At 34.1% G+C, this 24323-nt stretch overlaps 1 long non-coding RNA gene and 1 pseudogene across 1 annotated transcript; both read right to left on the bottom strand.

The window, feature by feature from the left end:
* Nucleotides 1–16945: 16945 nt before the first annotated feature.
* Nucleotides 16946–24323, bottom strand: part of LOC142606020 (protein NRT1/ PTR FAMILY 2.7-like) — a 58650-nt pseudogene continuing 51272 nt past the window's right edge.
* Nucleotides 22639–24213, bottom strand: LOC142607082 (uncharacterized). Its single transcript, XR_012839229.1, has 3 exons — nucleotides 24109–24213; nucleotides 23481–23533; nucleotides 22639–22866 (listed from the first exon to the last, which is right to left on the bottom strand). It is a non-coding gene; the product is annotated as an uncharacterized LOC142607082 (long non-coding RNA).

A 24323-nucleotide genomic window follows, 5' to 3' on the forward strand; every position in this document is an offset into this window, starting at 1 on the left:
TTAGTATGATGATTAATTACTCAATTTGGGTTACTTTTTAAAATTGGGTTCTTAAAAATTTGGGGTTTTTGTACTAAAACTCTATGTTCAAGTCAATTGTTGGTTTCTAAAGTATAATTGAACCGTTTTAAATGCATTAGATCATGCATCATTTGTTCATTCAGTTCATGCATCATATAGAATGATATTTTCTATTGTTGTTTTCTCTCTAACCCTCTCTGATGCAATCTGCCCATGGTTTTCTTTGTTTTCTTTCTTTGGTTTCTGTTTGGTTTTTCCTTTCCTTCAATTAGCATCATGGTTAAGAAGACTAGAGCCAATAAGAAAACCTCCTCCTCCTCTACCCCTGTTTTCTAGAGTGATAGGTTTCTTAGCCCGAAAAATTAGGAAACCTTTGAGACGCTGAATGTATATAGGAAAGTGTGGGCTGAGAGGAAAGTGATTTTAGATGAGGTTGATCCTGAGATTCGTAGGAGTTTTGATCGTAGGGGTTGGTTACCTCTTTTAGATGTAGATCATCCTCCTCTGGCTGTTCTGATCAGAGAGTTCTATTCGAATCTCTCTGTTCACTCCACTTCATCCACCATTCAGTTTGTGAAGAGTTGGATAAGTGGAGAAGAGTATGTCATTACTCCTTAGGTACTGGCCTCTGCTCTTGGTGTACCTTTGGTACAACAACCTGTTTATCCTTATGATGAGTCCCTTCCCCTAGACGACATCATGTCCCTTATCACTGGTACTACCATTCTGTGGGGTACTGATTCTCGTATCATCTCACATGAGCTTACTGAGATTCATTACTTCTTGTTTCGGATTTCTTGTCATTCTATCTAGCCTACGTCTCACTTACACACCATACCTCTTGAGCGTTGTGCATTTTTGTATACCCTTGTGACTGATGCTCCTATGTGTTTTCCGTATCTTTTCATTCGTTCATTGGTTGAGGTTCATAGGAGTAGTTCTAGGTCACATGGTCTTTTCTTTTCAGTTTTCATTCATAGGATTTTGTTAGATTTGGGTTTAGAGGATTTTCCTGCATCCAAGCCTATTCATATCATCACCCCCATAGGTGCCACCTTTCTTAGGCAAAGAGCAACTCAGATGAAAGTTAGCTTTAAACGCCCTCGTGTAGAGTCTTTTACAGGTGATGCATCTCGGCCTCCTCCATCTGGTGATCCATCTGCTGAGGAGTTTGTCAATCCCACCGCTGCAGTTGATCCTCCTCCTGCTTTGGATGATTCCAGCTTTCGGGGTATGTTAGAGACTATCATGACCATTCAGGTGATGCATGGACAAATTTTGGTGGATGTGCTGGCTAAGCTTCAGGCTTTACGTGCAGATTTGGTGAGTATTTGACATTCTTCCGCGCCTCCACCTTTTGATAATGAGTCTTGATTGCCCTTTGGCAATTCGTCACAAAAGGGGGGGGTGGTATTTATACATGTTGATGGGGAGATTTTGTGCTTTTGTTGATAAAGGGAGCTTTAGATTGTATTTAGGAGATTCATGATGTATTTGTTTTTATAGGATGTATATGTTAGGGGGGATATTATGTTTTTTATCTCTTTTATTGCTTCTTGTTTCACAGGTGCTACATTGATTATTGATTTATTTTATGAGATTATTCATGATTTATATCTTTTCTTTTCTGTTTTGTGAAATCAAGAATTTATTTTGTTTTTTACTTGTATTTTTCACACATGCGTTTATGTGTTTGTTGAGTGTTACAGGAATATACAGATTGATTCAGTTGTGCTTCTATCTATACTGACAACTAATAGATAGTAGTTAGGTTGAATTGTTTTTGGGCATTTTGTTATAATGGGCTGTTTTGTAACTTTGAGCATTTTTATTTTTGTATGTGTTTTGTCACGGATTACTAAAGAAGGAGTTTGTTAGGCTCTAAAAAATTAGGAACTAATATATTGGAACTTCAATATGTATATGTTAGCAAACCATAATCAAAACGTTTAGTCTAAATTTAAGCTACTCAAAGTATGTGTTTGTGTAAAGTTGGAATCAAGTAACTGCAAGAAATTATTATTCAATTTCTGCAACGCTCAACCGATAGAAAATTAGACTCGATCGATCGAAGCTCGTGCAGAGTATTTTTTTGCAGAATTTTCCAACTCAGCCCAAACCCATTTGACATGTAGGGTTTTATGCTTTATGTCTCATATAAAAAGAAAAACCCCAGTCACATTTTAGAGGTTGTTGATATGCCATGTGTGTGAATCTCTTGTGAGATCTAAAGATGTTTACCTTCATATACACTTAGGGTTATCAAGATCAAGATTGATATAGAGAGCTTGGTGATCATTTCAGTCGCTGTTTCAAGAGTTTAAAGAAAAACACAAGTGGGTGTACTTGTGGATGCTGTGGATCTGAGAAAGAAGTAGTTCATGGACTCGGAGCTGTCACGTGGTTGTAGTAATAAATTTTCTACTCGAGGTATCAATAGAATGTTAGTGGTCTAAGTTGCTATTGTAAAACTTCAATTCTTTCATAGTAGATTTTGTTTTATCTTGAGGATAGTTAGATTAAATCTTCCTAAGTTATCATATCGTTGTGTTCTTTATTTTCCACATTGTTTACTTGATATGATTTGCTTGTGTTAAACTAAATTTGAATAATTTACCTAAATAATCACTTGGCTAAATAACTAAATTAAATAACTAGTATTTTAATGGCTCTAAAAACGTACAATAGCATTATTACAAATATATTTTAAATGAATTTCAACTTTATTCCTCGGGAATTTCATTTTTGAAGGGATCATCATGACGAAGGTTCTACGTCATCATCTTTTTAATGGGAGTGCGCTCAAATACAAACCTGTCTGCATCACCAAGTCACAAATATCTTGAAAATTTTGTTTTGGCCAATTTCCCAAATCACCACCAAGCAAATGAATTGAATGATGAGATGCTACATATCCTACCGTCTTAAACTTCAGAAAATGATAAAAGTATTACAAAATTTACTATAGAAAATTTACAAATTAATTTGGCAAAAATTTGATCACTTTTTTTTTTTTTTTTTTTAGTTTCAATTGGGGGAGACTCTAGCTAGATATCTCCCTTAGAAACACCAAAAGATACCAATGAGTTAAGTTACAATTTGTAATATTTTATATAAAAACATGATGGTAAATTTTTTTTTTGTAGGTGTGATTGATACCACTTGAATAATATAATAAATAAATGTTTAAATTAATTTTTGATTATGATTAATACTTGAATTTGTAATGCTTATTTTTCTCCACACAAAAAAAACAAAAAAACAAACAAACAAACAAAGTATATTTAATAAAATTTGTATTATACCTAACATCACTCTTCAAACTTTTTTTTTTTTTATGAACATTTATATTAAAATCATAATATATGACATTTTTATTCCAACCATCATGGACCATAAACTTGCTCTCCTTATGGATTTTTTCTACAATGTAGAGTATTTTATATAAAAATAAGGATAAAGTTTATTTATAAAATTGGTTGTAGTTTTATGCTACAATCCACCATTGGATTACATCTTCTTTTTATATCCTTCATGTTTGCAAAATTTCTAGAAAATGAAAGATCAATAGTTATGTCATCAATAAATTGTCTAAATTACAAGTTTTTATAATTTAAAATTATGCATAAAATATAAGTTTATAGGTCATATAATAAATAATATTTGATTGACATAAAATTTGACATATATATTAAGAGCATAAAGAATATGCAATTCAACGGTTAGATTTTCAAAATATATAGTGATATTTATTTAATTGAGTAAAGTTATAGTCTTAGATTACAATCAATTTTGTAACTAAATTTTTTCCTTAAATATAAAATAAAGAAGGTTAAAATCTAAATTATACCCTTTTTCTTTTTTTTGCTGAATCTAAATTATACCCTTTTAACGCAATAAAGAATTTCTCAGCAACCCATAACCCATCATAAAAATCCACCCCATTAACACTGTCTTGTCATGTTAGGCCTGTCAGCCATATTTTTTTACCAACCGCAACCACCTCAGCCGCCCAATTAAAACCTTACATCTCCATCTTCACTCACAACAGAAACAATCACATCTGAGCTAATCAACAACAAAATTAACAAGGTTATGCAAGGCCAAAAACTCATCAATTTCGTACAAACATCCCACCAGCACCATTCAGCCATTACCGGCTAATAACCCAGAAAACCAATATGCCAATACCCAAATTGGCCACAACTACAAATTGTCAAGCTAGAATTAATGGAAGTAAATCGAAGAGGTCAAGTTGACCAATTGTAATACCTCAAGGGTTTAAATATTTAAAATAATAGTATATTGTAGGGTGTTTGAAAATGATCCAAAGCCCATAGGCGGGGAATGACTAGTGCACTCAACTAAGTGGACACATAGTACACACCACTATAATTTATAAGGAAACTCTGGACTTTCAGTCATGATTTCGAGTTCATAAAATTTATAAAAAAAAAAAAAGAGGTCATGATTTCAAACTTCAAATCATGACTTAAAGTAGCGAGTTCCCTTTTAAATAGCAACTTGTGTGTATTATACATGTGTATGTTAAGGTATGTATAATAGACACTACTCTGTAACTTGGCCACATTTAAATTTTATCTTCGAAATGTTAAAGAAGAACTTTGTGTTCTACTCATAGTTCTTGTTCAGAAAAGATTATAGGATGGCAAGCCAACAAGCAAAGGAGCCATAATCATCTACAACTTCACTGTCGAGGTTAGTCCCTTGCATTAAAATGTGGTGTGGGCCTTATTTTAATATTATATGGTAAGTTTCTTGCTTGTACAGATTTTGCTTTATCACTGTCATTCTTGTTGGGTTTCTGTGATTGTAAGATATAAAATTTCATTTTTTAACATGGGTATTCTTTTTCCCAGTCTTTGAATTTCGCGAGGGCCATTGAGTTTACAATGGTTCATTTATCATGTACATAGTACTGAAGTAATCAAAAAGATATATATATATATATATATATATATATATATATATATATATAAAATATCTTATTCTTCTTCTTTGGGGAAGATGACCAGTGTTTACGAAATTGCAACATGAGTGGTCCCTTTACACTTTAAAAAGATCAACTGGTCTCTAAGGCATTATATAAATGTTAAAAGCTACCGACCCATATAAGAATTTTGGATATTGAGTATTTTGTTATAGCATGAGTACCATAAGCTTCTGAAAATTTTGCTTTAGTCCAGAGTTAGCAATCAAATGGATAGTGCAACCAAAGTCAAGATCGATTCAAGTATGTCACCACAATCGATATTACAATAAAAAGCGCAAATAGATTTTTTTTTTTTTTTTTTTGTTGATACAAGAGTCCGAACTTCATATGGTTAAATCAAAAGACATGGATGTGAATGTGTATATTCATGTTCAAGTTATTAGAGAAATGAGGTTCATTTGATATCATCCCCACGCTTGCAGAGGACAAACAGTCAAACAGTGAAAAGGTTCTATAAGGCGATTTGGACAATTGCTTGGGATTGCCAAATGGAAGTTTTACACTTTTACGGACCCTTATTCAGGAGGATAATCTCTCAAACATTATATAGAAGATGGGATTGGTACTTATTTTTGGCAAGATATAGACAATTGGGGTGATGTTGTTTGGGGAAGTATATATATGTATCAATGGTCTTGCAATTTTCATATGTGACGTGTTCTTTTCTCTTGGGTCTTGATTTTTTTTTTTTTTTTTTTAATGTCTTTACTCCATTACTCTCTGTTTGTGTGTGTGTGTTTTTAATGAGGTTTCTAGAAAATGGAGAATTTGATTCAAATAATAAAAATTAAAATCTTGATAAATAAAAAACTAACCTCAAATGATAGTTTTTAACCTTTATTAGGTGTGCTCACTACTATTGTGATTGGTATTATGGTTGAAACTCCTCAGTGGAGTGCTTATCGTTGAAACTCCTTAGTGCAGTAGCCAAACCTCCTCTTTGTAAAACACATACACAAATATCTAAAATAATGATGACACAAAAGTCATGGATTCAATTTCAAGAAAATAAGAATGAATCTCAGTCTTATTGTAAGGTTTTGAGTTTGTAATGTTGACAAACCATGACAAAAACTAAGTCTCATTGGTTTAGAATGGTCTACATTGAAGTCCAAGACAAAAAACTCAAGTTCAAGATGAAAAAAAATGAGTTACAATTTGTTTCGTTCGATTGGTACTCGATAGATCGAAAATTGCATATCAACAAAAAATCAGCAAATGTAAAAAGCCTGTAACTTGACCTTTTGAAGCCTAAATCGCAAACTGTTTTTTCCAGTATTTAAAGGACGTTATAAGCTAACCTTAGAGAGGGTTTTCAAAGTTTTTTAGAGAGATTAGATTGCATCTTGTGCCTCTTTTGTAGATCTAGGGTTTTGTACCCAAAAACTCTCTAAAGTCTTTTACCGGTGTTATTCCTTGAAGAATCTCAAGATCCACTATTGTAGAAGTTGTTGCATACAAGATCAACGTCTAAGGAGATCCAAAACCTTTGAGTGGAGTCTAAAAGTTACAAGTGTGGGTGTTTGTGTTGCAAATGCCTAATAGAGAAGGAGTTTGTGAATTCGGAACTTGCACGTGGTCGTGTCAGTAAGTTCTACATGTGATAGCAATAAGATGTTAGTGGTCTAAGTCTTATTATAAACTTTGATTCTCTATAGTGGATTTACTTTTTACCTTGAGAATAGCTAGGTTAAATCCTCCTTAAGTTTTTTACTGGTTAGATTTTCCTGGGTTATCATATCGTTGTATTATTTATTTTTTCGCATTATTTACATGATATGATAATATTGTGTTAACCTAGATCTGAATAATTTATCTAAGTAATCACTTAGCTAAATAACTAAGTTAAACAACTTGTGTTAAGGGGTCTAAAAACGGACACTTAATATCCGTTTGGATATTGAGTTTTACGTCTGTATTTTACGTTTTGGCGTTTTTCAATTTTTTTTTAAAAGCGTGTTTCTGTCTATTCTAGTGGGTCTCGTACACTGTTTATGAGACTCACAAACCTCTTTTTTCACCAAAACTTTCATTAAAAATGGGTTCACGATACTATTTACACATTTAAAAATATTTTGCTACAATATTTTCAGTTTTCAATTTTCAGCAAAATAAGCAGTATCCAAACACATCCTTATTATTTTGAACCAAAGTTTATTGAATAGATTAAAACCAATGGATCATTCCCAATTTTCTGTCAGATCTGTAGAAGTCATTATTTTTTGCAACTTTTGACCAAGTGAAACCCAAAGGTTCTTGAAAGTAAGAAGTGTTAAGAGTCTCCCAAATTGCTACCTTTTTTTAATTGTAGAGTAAGGTTGCATTTGGAATAGCTTATATTAGACAGTTTTTTATTTATTTATTTTTTATACTATTTAGCTTATTTTTGCTACTATTCATAAATTTTATTACACTTTTTTGTATTACTTATGGGTCTCACTGTACTATTCAACTAATTTTTAGCTTTATCTATAGTATTTTCAATAAAAAAAATTTAGTTTAGTTAAAAAATTGTTCCCAAAGGGACCTAAGTAAATACCATTCGAATGCCACTACTATTCTTGTCCTATATATGAAATGGTCATGTACTTCTATTCTTTTCCTATAGATGGATTGGTCATTACGAAAAATTGAAAAGTTCTTCATTTATTTTAATATTACAAGAAGTATTGTGTGTCCAATTAACTTAATTGATAAAAAAAATTTATCGTTGAATAAAATATCTAGGCATAAAACCTATTTACAATCTATTACTTGATATGTGCATGCACGTATTATTACAATTTATGATTCACCTTTTTGGAAAAAAAAAAATTTATTTGTAGTGTACTAGGAGGAAAGCTAGTGCACTAAAGCACTAAGAGAAGGGCAAGTGAATTGATATTTGTCTTGATATTTGTGTCTAATTAGTGATTTACATTATCAATATTAATGCAATACCATCTTATGACTGATATCTTATTAGGAAATTCAATCTGTAGAAGCCAAATGAGCATGCAAATTTACATTGCTTTGATTATAACAAGAGTGGTCCACTTTTGAGTTTGTACAAATAGGCAAAATCATTTTAATAAGTTTTGTTGCTCTTTCAAAATCTATAATTACGGAATTTGGTCCAACATGGGTTCTTGTAAGGCAAATATTTTGTAAAAAGGGTTATGATGTAGATAGAGAGACAAGTGAAAAATGTAAGTTTCACCTTTCTTGTTTATGCTGCAATTTTCTCAAACTGATTAGCATGCTAGTGCTAGAGTCTGATGTATCATAGACTTTAAAATTTTTTGGATGCCTTTAGTACATCAAATTGTTGGAGCATGATTGAAATTTTTGACGGTATCAATGGCAACTTTTGATGAGAAAGTTTTATTATTATGATGTGTAACATATATTAATGACACTTTTTGTGACACTTATCAAATATATATATATATATATATATATATATATATATATGAAGTTTTAATGTGTAACATATATTATGATGTGTAACATATATTAATGAAACTTTTTGTGACACTTATCAAAATATATATATATATATATGTGTGTGTGTGTGTAACCTATATTAATGAAACTTTTTGTGACACTTATTAATATATATATATATATATATATATATATATATATATATATATATATATATATGAAAATTGTGAACTTATTGCAGCAATTCATAATAATAGACCATACTAAATTAGCTTTTTTTTTTTTTTTTTCATGGGGTGAGGGGGGAGGAGGAATTGGAATGGGACTTGGGTCTCTAGGGTCAACAGGTGAGTCTAGTATAACATGTACAAACTTAAGCACACCAATAGAACTCACGGTTAGAGAGTTAGACGTAAGTGTGTATTACATAATACTTGAAAATATATTTTTGTTTTATACAACTTAGCTTTTTTGAGTTGTGGTTATTTAAATGCAATGATGACATAATACTCCTAACACATTGCTAAAATTGTTTCTTATATTACTAATATAATTATTATTTTTGCTTGACAGTATTGATCTATTTTCCTCTATCCTTGTGCATATACGAAATTGGTGGCAAAAAGACATTTTTTTTTGTGGCACTACTTGATCTCAATTTTATTTTTGTAATGTATGGAAGACAAGACATCATTCATCTATATATTGTTGTAATTGCTTTGTGAACAACTTAATTCAATGGTTTTTATAGTATAATGGTTTTTTTTTTTTTACTTTTTAGATTGTATGAATGGTTTGTTCATGAATGTAGTTGGAAATGAATGGATGAGTTGTTTATTAATGCGGTTGGAAATAAACAAGTTAATGTAATGTAATGGCAAGTTAATGTAAAGAATAATAATAAATTATATGACAATTTTTTTCACCAATAGGTTGAACTCTGAATATAAGTATAAATTAGTGACAAAATAATTCATCGCTTAATCTATTGAAATTGGAAAATTAAAAAGGAAATACAATCAATGACGAAATATATTTGTAGCCTAATATTGTCAAATTAAAAAAAAAAACAAATTAAAAATCATTGGTGACAAATTTATTTCGTCTTTAAATATAATGTTTAGTGACGAAAAATTTTTGTAACCTATAATGTTTTTTATTAAAAAAATTAAATAAGTTACTGACGAAAATTTTCATCACTAGGATTGTCACGCCTCAAACCCAAAAGGGTCCAAAGCATGAGAGAAGAACCATTATGAACAAAGACATAGGAGTTTTTCTTTCCTTCTTTCTTCTCCTTTACACATGATAAGAATAAATAAACATACTAAAATCTACACATTACAAGTCAAAGCTCTATAACACATTTACAAACAATAACTAAAATCATATGCCTCCAAACAATACATGAATATATTTCAAAACTCCAAATGGATAACACAAAACCACAATCCTTTCTAGAATACGCAACCTCAACATTCAATCTAAGCCTGCCATGCACAATAATAACTAGCCTCAAGAGCCCAATCTCCAATAGAATTAACTACGGCCTCGATAAATTTAGTAAGTTGAGTCACAAACCAATTATAGCATAAATCTATTAATTAGCATAATACTCCAACCACCACCACCAATAAAACAAACTCCATATCTGAGGTATAGCAAATTGATTTGAAAAACTATTGGAGAGTGGGATGAACCAAATCCCAGTAAGTAGCATAATTAATCGAGGTGAAGAAAATGCAAGTTTCATGATAATGAACATTTGGGAATTTCCATGAAAACCCAACAAATTCATTTTCATTGGTGAAACGATAAGAACGATTGAAACGATGCAGCATAAAGCTTTCTCAAAATATCCCAACATGAAACTGCATACTATATATTGTGAGCTATCAAAAAATTATTCCAAAAACCTAAAAATCCAACCCAAGGCCACATGACAAGCCATCATAAACAGGGATGAACCCAAGATTTTAAGCTAGTAGGAGCTAGAGTATAAAGAAAAAAAAAAAAACTACAAATAAGCATCCATATAGTATTAAAAAAATTCTAAATACACAAAATCATTATTTTTAAATACATTAAGATGCAATCACCTACCAACAAAAACAAAAACAAAATAATGTTTTTTTTTTAATACTAGGCTAGCTAGGATTTTTTTTTTTTTTTTTTTGTGGAAGTTAAAGCATTCACATTGGTAGTGCTAAAAATTTTAGCTTTTAGCACCTCACTTTACAATACACCTAATATCAAATGTTCTATTTTTTTATCACTTCATTTAAAATAATATAAACAACTCATTAAAACAGTAAAGGAAGAAAGAATTTGAGTTTTTTAATTGAAGAAAGAGATATAATCTTAATAAAATATTGTATTTTTTTTAACAACTAGCTACAATCAACTAGTATTTATACCAGTTTATTGTAGTAGCAACAAATTTAGCTTTAGCTTCTCCTAGAACACATGATTTTTTGGTTCTTTGGTAGTAAAAATATATTTTTTTGCTAAAATACAATCACCATTATGAGTGCTTTTATTGTTTTTGTTAAGTTTTTGGGTTGAATAGTTGCTATTTAGGCTAAACTAGCTTGGCTGATTGGGGAAAAGGGGGCCTAAGGTTTTGAAAGGGAGGCACAACTACATAAATGAAATATATAATAACTATATATAATAAATAAATAAATTGGACCCGGGGGGGCCTAGGCCCCCACCTGGGTCTGTCCCTAGGCACAAAGACATAATTTCATCAATTATGCCACGAAGACATCAAGTTATGCCACGAAGACATCAAATATGCCACAAAGACATCAAGTTATGCCACAAAGACGTCAATCCACCACAAAGACAAGATGCCAAGATACCAATGTCACAAAGACTGCGGCATCTGGATGGGTAAGCACACCTGTCACGGCACAAGGGTAAAAACAACATAAAGCTTTTAGTTAAATGAAATTGAAACTTGTAGTTTGTTTCCAAGTAGTTTCATAAAACCTTCTAATATCCAAGCATTTCACAAAGTTCTCAAATTATCCAAAATCATTTCTTGTCAATAAGATTTTCTATCAATTTCCAAAATATCATGAGTCAAGATAAAACATCTTTAGAATTTGCAAATAATTTCAAGAAATCCATAAAATCCATTACCAAGAAACATATCAAAGATGCTTATCTTTTCCATGCTAATAAATCATGCATTTCACCATATGCATTGACAATTATGATGCACCTTCAGGCTTCATGCATTTTTTGATGTAGAATAGATAGCACATGCCTTCTTAGAGCAGCAGGGGCGCAAAAAGTCACAACGCAAGATCAAAGAGGGTGCCAGTAGAGGCCATCAGGGTGACAGTGTCAGAATTATATGAAATTTGCCAGGTTGAAGGAAAACGGCGTTCTGATCTAGAATCATGACAGACCATAAATGTCGCCAAAATTTAGGTGAATTCTTTCATTAAGACCTTAAAAATAGTGTTTTTGTTATTTATAGTAATATTTGTTTTTCCTTAATAACTTTTAGTTTAAAAGTCAAAATAAGGTCTTGTCTATTTTGGGATGACCCTTAAGGTCAGCGGTTTATGACTCTGCATTTAACTTAATTTTTCCATTTTTGGTAAATTTCAGTATTTTGTCACTTAATCGCATAATTAGTGTGAATTAGGGTTATAGACATTTTTCTCAGTATTTATATGTTTTGTAACCGTCAAAAGCAAATCAGACTATTATCAATAATCACATACTTTTGTCAAATTATTTCTCCGATAGATTCCAATTTTCTTCTCCTTGTGGATTCAGGGATACCCCTCATGGATTTGAGATTTACTACCTAGGAACTAATAATTTAGTTTTTGTCCATCAAAGAGAGCATCGCATGTGCTTTTTTCAGGCTTCTGCAACATCAGTTGGTATCTGAGTCTTGACTTACCCTGGTCTGATGGCTAACCAGCGAGATGACAACCACCACAACAATGATGGCGGTGACAATGTCAACAACCTAGTCCTCACTAGGGCTGAGTTCCTTGATTTTCGTGATGAAAATCAACAGTTTCGTGATTCAACCCAACAAACTCTAGACCAGATTCAAGAAGCACTTGCCACCTTGCTTAACTAAAATCTTAATCGTGATGACGAAGAGTGACATGATAATCGATTGCGTGGCCCTCCCCATCGTGGTCCAAACTGAAACAAGCAGCAAGACTACAACGAAGAGAACAGTGAGGATGAGAAGTATACAGAAAGAGTCCTTGGGAATCATCGTGGTCCTGTGAGGGATAATGGCCGAGATTATCAAGAACAGAGGGACTATCGGATGAAAGTAGAGTTACTGTCCTTTAATGGTAATGTCTCTATTGAAGAGTATCTGGATTAGATTAGTAAGGTGGAAAATTTGTTCAATTATATGGGTACTGTAAATGACAAACAAGTGTGTTTGGTGACCTACAAATTGAAAGGAGGAGCATCTGCCTGGTGGGATCGTGTTCAATTAAACCGTACCTATGAACAAAAACTTCCAATACGATCATGGAGGAGAATGAAGAGATTAATGACAGATTGGTTCTTACCACCAGATTACCAGCAAGAGTTGTTTAGACAGTACCAGGATTGCAGGCAGGGTATTCGAACCGTTAATGAGTACTTGGAAGAATTTGACAAACTGGCGAATCGCAAAGATTTGGAGGAATTGTAAACGGGTTGCGAGTTTCCATCTGAGATTAGGTATCCTTACAAACCATATATACTTTAAATATGGCCATAACCCTATCCAAGAAAATAGAATATCAGCATCTCAGGGTAGGTTTGAAATTTTCCAACCTCCAATTCCACTGCCAACAAAGGTAAACAACCCATGTTTGCGCCACGATCACAACCCGTAGTTAGGGAGAACAGTGGTGTCAACCAATCCACAATGGTAATAGCAGGTTCCACAGCCTAGCAGATAGCGAATGCCAATCCCTATGCTAGGCCAACTGGGAATAAGTGCTACAGGTGTGGAGAACCAAGACATCAATCTAGTACTTGCCTTAAGCGAGCCGCAGTGAATTTGGTGGTGGTAGAAGAAGGCAAGGCAGAAGGTGAACAGGACGGTTAAGAGGTGTATAATGATGTTGATCCATATGCCTATGATCCCAATGAGATCTAAGAAGGTGAGGAAGGCATGCCATTAGGGAGGTATTTGGTGATTCAGAGGTTGTTGCTCACACTGAGGGCAGAATACAGTGATCAGTGGAATGAGATCTTCCGAGCACGATGCAACATCAGCTGAGGATCTTTGATTTGATCATTGATAGTGGCAGTGTAGAGAACATCGTGTCAAAGATTTTGGTTACCAAGCTGAGACTAAAAATAGAAAAGTATCCTTCTCCGTATAAGATAGGTTGGATCAAGAAAGGTACAGAAACTTTTGTTACTCAACAAAGTCGTGTTACTTTTTCTATGGGTAAATATAATGTAGATGAAGTAGTTTGTGATGTTGTTGAAATGGATTAATGTCATTTAATATTGGGTAGACATTGGCAGTATCATGTAGATGCTACTCATAGGTGTAAGAATAATGTGTATGTGTTCTTTAAGAATGGCAAAAAAATTGTCCTTGGTCCTATTAAGGAAGGTAGTGTACCCAAAGCTTCTAAAGTGGGGGGGAAGCCATCACTTCTCAAAGTTAACAATAAGGATGAGTTTGACAGAGAGTGTAAGGACTTGAAACAGGTATATGCTATAGTGGTGACAAATGGCGAGTCAAAGAAGGTTGCTGAGATACCTGACGCAATTCAACCATTGATCAAGGAGTTTGAAGAGCTTTTTCCAAAAGAGTTGCCTGCAGGTTTACCACCAATGCGCAACATCCAACATTTTATTGATTTAGCTCCTGGAGCTAGTCGACCAAACCTACCACATTACAGGATGAATCCTTAGGAGGGTCAAATTCTACAGGGGTAGGTGGATAAGCTTTCGAGCAAGGGGCAGATCAGAGAGAGTATGAGACCATGTGCAATTCCGACATTATTAATACCTAAGGAGGATGGGAGCTAGAATATGTGTGTTGATAGTCGAGCCATCAACAAGATCACACTCAAGTATCGATTTTCTATTCCCCGACTAGATGACATGTTTGATATGCTAAGTGGGTCCAAGTGTTACACCAAGCTGGATCTCAAGAGTGGGTATCACCAAATTCGGATCCGACCTAGAGATGAGTGGAAGACAGCTTTTAAGACAAATGAGGGGTTGTATGAGTGGATGATGATGCCTTTCGGATTGTCCAATGCTCCCATGATTTTCATGTGGCTTATGAATCAGGTATTGAAATAAATTATTGGAAAGTTTGTGGTAGTTTATTTTGACGATATTCTGATTTACAATAAGACAGAAGTAGCTCACTATGATCATGTGGAAGAAGTATTGGCAATGCTGCAGGCCAATAAGTGGTATATCAACTTGAAGAAGTGCAGCTTCTTGATTGATAAGTTACCGTTCTTAGGGTATGTGGTCAGTGTGGATGGGATTCATGTTAATGAGGACAAAGTCCATGCAGTCAGAGAATGGCCAACCCCAAAGATAGTGAGTGATGTGTGAAGTTTCCATGGGCTAGCTACCTTCTATCGAAGGTTTGTTCGAGATTTTAGTAGCATAGTAACCCCTATCACTAAGTGTCTGAAGAAGGGGTGGTTCTCATGGGGAAAGGAGGCAGAACAAAGCTTTGCCTTGATCAAGGCGAAGTTAAGCATAGCCCCAGTTTTGGCATTGCCTAACTTCAATAAAGTGTTTCAGGTGGAGTGTGATGCATCTGTAGTCGGGATAGGCGTTGTTCTTTCACAAGACAATAGACCAATAGCATTCTTCAGTGAGAAAGTTTATGAAGCTCAAAGTAAATGGTCGGCCTATGAACTAGAGTTCTTTGCTGTAGTACGGACTCTAAAGCATTGGAAGCACAACCTGATTCAGAGGGAGTTTGTATTATATACAGATCATCAGGCATTGAAGCACATCAATAGTCAAGTTAACATTAACAGGATGCATGCTCGATGGGTAGTATATACATTAAAGCACAAGTCTAGCATCACTAATAAGGTGGCAAATGCGCTTAGTAGGCAAGCATCTTTGTTGACCACCCTACGTCTTGAAGTTGTAGGGTTTCATTGCCTCAAGGAGCTATATGAGAATGATGAGGATTTTGGTGATATTTGGGGTAAGTGTCAACAGATTTATACTATTGTCAATGGTATGTGCATCCAAGATGGTTTCCTCTTTTAGAGTAATCAATTATGCATCCCTAAAAGTTCATTGAAGGAGTAGATTATTAGGGAGCTGCATAATGGAGGTTTAAGTGGACATATGGGCAGAGATAAGACTATAGCATCGATGGAGGAGAGGTATTATTGACCATAACTCAAGAGGGATGTTGTCAATCATGTGAGGAAATGTCCAATCTACCAAATTGTCAAGGGTCAATCTCAGAATACTGGTTTATACATGCCTTTGCCAGTTCCATAAGTCCCGTGGGAGGATCTGTCTATGGACTTTATACTGGGTCTTCCTTGAACCCAGCGAGGTATGGATTCCATTTTTGTTGTGGTTGACAAGTACTCAAAGATGTCCCATTTCATAGCATGCAAGAAGACTTCAAATGCTACTTGAGTGGCCAATCTGTTCTTTAAAGAAGTTGTACATTTGCATGGAGTGCCAAAGTCCATCACCTTTGATCGGGATACCAAGTTCATTAGTCACTTCTGGTGGACTTTGTGGACGCGTTTTGACAGTTCCTTGAATTATAGTATCACTTGTCATCCTTAGATTGATGACCAGATAGAAGTGGTTAATCGCACTTTGGGGAATTTGATCCAATGTATCTCAGGCAAGAAGCCCAAGCAGTGGGATCTTGCATTGTCCCAGGCAGAGTTTGCTTACAAAAACTTAATTAGCAGAAGCACTGGTAAGTCTCCAATTGTCATCGTCTACTGCGAGCCCCCAAAACACACTTTGGACTTGGTACCTTTACCTAAGCTTCCAGGAGTGAGTCAAGCAGCAGAGAATATGGTTGACCATATTTAGGCCATGCAAGAGGAGGTGAGGCAGAAACTTGAAGCTACAAATGTCAAGTACAAGGAAACTTCTAATAAGAAGAGGCATGAGAAGATCTTCAATGTTGGGGATTTAGTGCTAGTCTATCTTCGAAAGGAGAGATTTCATGTTGGTACTTACAACAAATTGAAGCACAAGAAGTATGGGTCATTTCAAATTACTAAGAAGATCAACAACAATGCTTATGTGGTTGCTCTTCCTCTAGGCAGGAGCATTTATTCTACCTTCAATGTTGTTGACTTATATGATTATCATCCTCCTGATGACCCAGATAGTGGGAACTCGAGGTCGAGTTCTTTTCAAGTGGGGGAGATTGATGTTGAATAGACAACACATGCCTTCCTAGAGTAGTAGGGGCGTAGGAAGTCACAACGCAAGATCAAATGGGGATGCCAATAGAGGCCATCAGGGTGACAGTGCCGGAATTGCATGAAATTTGGCAGGTTGAAGGGAAACAGCATTCTGATGCAAATTCATGATGAGTTCCATGAACATCACCAAAATTTAGGCGAATTCCTTCATTAAGGCTCTGAAAATAGTTTTTTTTTTCTTCTATTTATAGTAATTTTTTTCCTTAATAACTTTTAGTTTAAAAGCCAGAATAAGGTCCCGTCTATTTTGGGATGACTCTTAAGGTCAGTAATTTATGATTCTGCATTTATCTCAATTTGGGCATTTTTGGTAAATTTCAGTATTTTGTCACCTAATCGCGTAATTAGTGCGAATTAGGATTTTAGACGTTTTTTTTAGTATTTATATGTTTTGTAGCCGTTAAAGGCAAACCAAATTATTATCAATAAACACGAATCTTTGTCAAATTATTTCTCTGGTGGATTCCAGCTTTCTTCTCCTTATGAATTTAGGGAAACCCCTCGTGGATTCAAAGTCTACTACCCAGGAACTAACAATTTAGTTTCCATCCATCAAAGAAAGTATCACATATGCTTTCTTCAAGCTTCAGTGACATCATTTTCCATCATTTCTTTACTAACAATAATAGTACACATAGTCTGCTTTAGGAAAACCATGATTAATGTTTCAAAATGGGTTTAACCATAAAAAATGTTTGAGTGCAATAATGATTCTCTTTTTTTCAAGAAAATCTCATTAAGAAGCCACTTACTTCAGAAGTCCAATCCAATTTTACCTCAATTGGGTATCATAAAATCAATCAATCTAGTCACTAGGTCCATTACCAAGAATCTCGGAACCTAGAAACTCAATGACCAAGTCTATCAATAATAAGGTCTATCATAAAGTACAATCAAACTTGTCTCCATAGATCAAGAATGGTCCCTTAAAATCAAATCGAGGGACTAAAGCCTAACTTGACTATCCCAAGGGATATCAAACAAGCATACAAGTGATCCAAAGGACCATAACACAACCAAAGCATTTCAATTCTCTACTTCAAGCAAAAGTGCACAAGTAAGTATAGCATAAAACACATCTCAAAATAGAGGTAGCATATCTCATGAATTTCCTTTTGGGTACCAAGTGATTAAATCAAACCATTATTAAAATTATCTAAGTAAAACACATGTCAAAGAAAAGCCAATCCACTCAACAAAAGTTTCAAGTAAATTTCGCAAAATCCCAACATACTCGTCATATTTTCAGATTCACTACACAACAGGTCAACCCTTTTGTAAAAATCGTTTGGTCCATGAATGGTTATCTGATTAACTTGAAATTAAATAAGGATAAACTCTTTTATTTTTAGTATATACCATAAAAATTTCAGCTCAAAATAATTTTTCCATAATTTATCAAAAATCACGTGTTGTAGCTAACTCAAATCTATCCTTGACAGCTTTAGAATCCAAAAGGATATTGCTATATCTTTAATACTAGCCGAAATTCTTTGAGACTTTATTCACATTAAAATCACATGTGTAAATGCATATTAAAAACAAGGACGAAGGCCATAATCTCATATAAAAAATCACCACAACCAAGAAATCAAGAAACCAAAACTCATAACTTGATAGAGACAATTTATCAAACACTTGTTATACAAAAAGCACATGTTCATATTACTTGCACAAATTAATAGTTAACATTACACTCACACCCACGTCAAAATATTATCCCCACCCAAGAGATTGACTTTACACAAGTGTTAGACCATAACCAAAACAATAAGGAAGTGGATCCAAGAAAATTTAACCTTTACACTATCGTTTTAGCAACTTAAGGAGAAAACACTTGCTCCATTAAAATGGCATGGTGCCGGCATGGTTTAGGTTGCTTTAAGTAGTGATAATGGGTAGTTGTAAGTAGAGGAGGCTTGCAATGGGTCGGCCATGAGGTGGAGAAAACAAGAATAGAAGAATAAGCAAGAGAAGAACATAAGAAGAGGGAGAGAACCATATGGATCCAAGGAGGGGGCTATGCTAATTCTAGACCACTAATTACAAATATCTTGAGAAGACATTTACCACTTTATCCTTAAGTTTCTTCACTTCCTTAATTTTCACTTAGCCCATAACCAAAAATCGCATAAATGCCATAACATGCTTTAGATATTCTAAAGACCTTTATCCCAACACACCCTTAGTGTGATAGTCACTCTACAAGTATAAGTGCTTATGGGATATACAGGGCAAGAACATGTGATAAATGACGATTTAAGGATATTTTGTGATTAAAAGTATTTGTCACCATAATCTTGTTTGTTGTAGTGAAATTAGGTCAATGCTATATCTAGAGCTGACATAACCCAAAAAAAAAATAAAAAGTGACTGTCCTTATATACACAAATTTTAATCATGGCTCATAGAGAAAGTACATTGAGTTTATGCACAAAGTGATGGGAAATCATCCAAACCTGGAATCATTTATCGAAGCCAAAACTGTCATCCACGCCCTTTTATCAACGGAAAATTATATTGTGAGACCATTTCATGCGCCCTCTCTCTCACCCACATGTGAGAGAGAGGTTTCATGGGATACCTTCTCCTCATCAACAGTCTGATAATTGTACAACTAGGTACACACTAAATAATAACCAAAGTTCAGCACCCCAACTACAGCTTGCATCCAGTACACATTATCTGGCCTCCCTTTATTTATATCATCCGGTAACCATCCTGTAACCCTCTTAACTAGATCAACCATTGCTGTGCTTAAATAGTAAGCAATCCCAATTGACACCGAAGCTATTTTAGTTGCTGTGCTTCGCAGTGAAACTGGAAATTCTTGATACTAGAACGTAATTTGCCCAGGAAAATGAAATGCTTCTGCAATATTGCCTCCTAAAACCAGCGGAGAAATTAGCCAAAAGACCAACATGGGCACTGTTGAATCGGGCTGGTGTTTGAGGTGGTGAGCTATTTTAAGCCGCTTAGACTCCACTATTGCTGACACAGTCATGCTAAGAATGTTTAGGATATGGCCTACTCCTACTCGTTCAAGAGGTGTTAGAGACTGACGGGTCAGTTTCAGCCACAAGGGACAAAGGAAGCGATCGATTAGAGTAAGAGAGATGACAGCAGATACGGTGGGTATGACTACTATAGACCCAGCTGGAATTTTGAAATATGGCCCAAGATGATGGGCCAAGGTTAGAGCTTGGAGGATTGTCATGCTGCCTTGGATTGCTACTGGAATACTTAAAATTATGCCAGTTGACCATATGGGGAAAATTCTGATCAGGCTTTAGAGATCTTCTACTTGTTTTACTGTGCATAACCTCCATGATTTGCAATTGAGCCATCTGAAAAGCCTGTAAAAATACTTATAACTTTATTACTCAAATGAAGTTCACTTGGCCTATAATGTGTTTATCATTGTCTACTTAACTTGGTGAAACTTTGGTAAAAGAAAAAAAAGTATATGGAGATCCATTGTGCATAGAACGGTGTACAAATACCACATGTTAACCTGAAGTTTCAGTATCCATCTTGTTAAACTTGGCATACAATTAGGGTCTGTTCGGTTGGAGGAGTGGAAAAGTGAGAGGATGGAAAATATTTAATTTTCCTTCTTGTGTGTTCGGTTGAAGGGGTGAAAAAGTGGAAGGATGGAAAATGTAATTTATATAAATTGACTATTATACCCTTATTATATAATATGTAAGATGTTGAGAAAAAAAAAAACGTTCAGATGTTGAAAAAAAAAACTTTCAGACAGTAACGTTGAAAAGAAAAGAAAAAAAAAAGAACGTTCAGACAGTAACGTTGAAAAGAAAAGAAAAAAAAAACGTTCTCAATAACGTTGAAAAAAAAAAAAAAAAACACGTTAGGTGGGATGGGGGCTTTTTAGTAAAAGCCCCTATCCCAATGTTTTCTCCCCACCATTTTCCTCCCAATTTGGGAGGAAAATTTTTGTGGGTCCGGGAGGAAAATTTTCCTCCCGATTTTCCATCCTCTCTTTCTTTTCTCTCCAAACGAACAGTGAAAAATGTCTATTTTCCTCCCTTAGTTTTCCATCCTCCTTATTTTCACTCCAAACAAACGGGGCCTTAGTGAACTCAGAAAGAGAATTCGACCAAAAGGATTGCGTAAGTGCATTGTCCCAATTTAAATTCATCAGAGCCTGGTTCATCACCTCTGTCTTGACATCAATTTGAGAGTGTGTAGCAGTCTTGTAATTCAACCTCATGTCAAATTTCTTCTATAAAGTGAGCTAAAAGTGAGCAAGAAATTTTGAATCATAGTCAAAATGCACGTGCAACATTGGAATTCTTACGACAGGGATAAATGCATCATCTTGGAGAACATATCAACAACAGCAAATACGGAGCCTACACCTCTTTTAAGTCGTTGGAAGTCTTAAGTCCTAACACAACGTCCATTGTCATGTACTCCCAAATATTCTTAAGAGAGGGTGAAGGCATATATAAACTAATATCTTCTGATTTTCAGGCACCTGACTTGACAAACAAGACACTGCCGGACAATACTTCCAACATCCATAATTAGAACACCACCAAAAGGTTAGAGCATCAGCAACTCGTTGGAAGCACAAGATTTAAATATAAATAATGTAGCTAATTTGCCCTAGATAAGAAGCCTTGCGTCTAGTTCAAGTGCCTTTTATCTTGAAATATTTCAATGAATTATAGTCAAACTAAATCATTAAGTCCTTCATAATTAAATAATGTTCCCAATGTTCCTAGGCTCAAATAATTGTGTATAGCTCTTGTTCATAAGTTGACCCCTTCTATTTTATCTCATTCAACTTCTCACCATCAAAACCAACCGTGCAACCCTCGAGTTATATATAACTCAAAAACACTATCAGAATTAAGGATCACCAAAACTGGTGTCGAAGTTAATTTTTCTTTAATTATTACAGCAAATATGGAGTCTACACTTCTTCACCACATTACAATTTTTTGTTCTTCAGATAATAAAAACAGTGTACCTCAGATTCTGTTCTTAAGGTTGGTACTCACTAGCTCACACTCTCTCTTCATCTACGTGAATGCCTTTAGCACTTATTGTGAATCCCAAGAAAATTAGCTGAATGATCAAAAGGCTGCACTTCTTCATATTAATTTACAACTTATTTCTTGTAACATTGTCAATACTTATAGCAGGTGTTGGACATGTTCTAGCTAGCAAGTATTCTCCACCTACAAATTATACTTTATACAGTCTGACAATCATTTCCTTCAATTACTTGTAGGTGGTTTGGGAAGTCCTAAAAATTTACTATTTTCTTATTATGTCCATTATTTAAATAATAAAAAAATTCCAAACAAAAATAAAACACAGCAAGAACAAAGGTTTATAACCTTTGCTCAGTCATATTAAGCAAATACTTCTTTTCTACATCAAGATTAAATAACTCCAGTCATATTAACCAAATACTTCTTTTCAACATCAAAATTAAATAACTTGTTGACAATTTAAATAAAACATATTGGTGATGCTTTTTGTCACGCTCCAAACCCGAAAGAGTTCAAAGCATGAGAAATACAACCCAATGGTACCTGTAATTTGTTTTTTTCCTTTTGACAATTCAATTCAAATAATTCATATCAAGTACTAACATCAAGAATTTTCATTAAAGATATTCTCAAAGTAAGTCAGAACTCTATGCAAAATAATTACAAGAGCTATTGGCCAAAAAAGAATAAAGGTCTGAATAAATACAAGTACATATCAGTTTTTCCCATTAGTGGAAATAAAGTCATAACCACAATTAGATACCAAAAAAGAAAGAAAAAAACAAAAACAAAAACAAAAAAACAAAAAAAGTCAAGCCTACTCTAGGATGTACATCATCTAAAGATCGCCATAACAAAAGTCAAGCCTCCATTAGTAGTTGGTATAACTACTACTAGCCACAAAAACCTGTCTCAAAAGGATCATTGCCTAATTTGAAAAAGTTTGTAAAAAAATGGAATAAGACAGAGCCCAATAAATAGCATAATTAATGGGGATGGGGTTCACACAGACGTGGCTGTCACACAAATGGGGTCATCACACAGATAAGTCGTCACAAAGACGAGGTAATTAGACCAATATCATGGCACAATGGCAAAACCACATCAAAAGCTCACAAGTTAATGCATTTGAAATACATAGCTCACTTCTAAGTAGTTTCATAAAGTATTTCAATAACCAAATATCCACAATATTCTCAAAGTCCTTAGAACCATTTCTTGTCATAAATATTTTGCATAAATTTCCCAAATAATACAAGCTAAAATAAAGAATCTTTAAAATTTGCAAATAATGCAATAAATTCATAAAATCCATTCTCAATAATTTTTAAAAAGATGCTTATCTTTTCTATGCTAACAAATCATGCATTTCCCTTGCATTACCAAATATGATGCACTTTTCATAAATAGTCATATATAATAGGGTCACAACACAATGCTTGTTAAGAAAACATAATCCCACAAATAATTTTCTGTTTGACCTAAAAACAACGTTTATGCAACATGGTTGTTTTCCAAAAATCCCATTAAAAAGCTACATACCTTTCAACCCACAAAAGCATAATTCTCCAAGCTTCAAGGGGATTAGCTAGAACCTAAAAAATACCAAGCAAACTAATCACAATAAGCATAAAGCTTAAAATTGAATTAGCTACAAATTAGGAATTGCAAATAAGCACTTAATTAGGCAAGCCTAGTATTTAACCTCACAAATAATGCATTCCACATCCAAAGTTTCTCAACAATATAAAATACACAGCATAGACTCCAATTTATACTCATAAATCATTCAAGGTATTATCTCTAACACTAAAAAATCAACACACTTAATAAGTTGTTCCCGTAAGATTTATATAATATTATCAAGAAATCCATGACACCAAAATCATAATATTCTCCAAGACTAACAATCAGAACTTTAACTAGCTCCAAATAACCATTTATTTCACATTAAAAAGTCATAACCCTCTCTTCAACACTTACATAGCCATCATCGTAAAAACTATAAACCCACTCATCAAATAATTCCACCAACACAAAAGCCATATATATAAACACATGAATATCACTTCCAAAGCTCATAAATCACACGTGTATCATTATCAAAGTTTAAATAAAGAAAACCTCTAGCAAAAGCATATAAACCCACAAAAAAGATTAGAAATTTCACCTCAAATGAAAGATATGAAGGTGCTTAGAGGTTCTTAAGGATTTTCCGGTGATCTTGTTAAAAAAATGATGGTGGAGATGGTGGTGAAGGAGGTACACTGGTAAGAGAGGATGAGAGAGAGAGAGAGGAGTGTTTGTTGTATTTATGAGAAAATGATTTAAAAAAAAAAAAGAGTAAATGAATGATATCCGTCCAAAGAGAGTGAGGGATATTTG

The sequence above is a fragment of the Castanea sativa genome, chromosome 8 (genome assembly GCF_040712315.1).
Source record: "Castanea sativa cultivar Marrone di Chiusa Pesio chromosome 8, ASM4071231v1".
Lineage (NCBI taxonomy): Eukaryota > Viridiplantae > Streptophyta > Magnoliopsida > Fagales > Fagaceae > Castanea > Castanea sativa.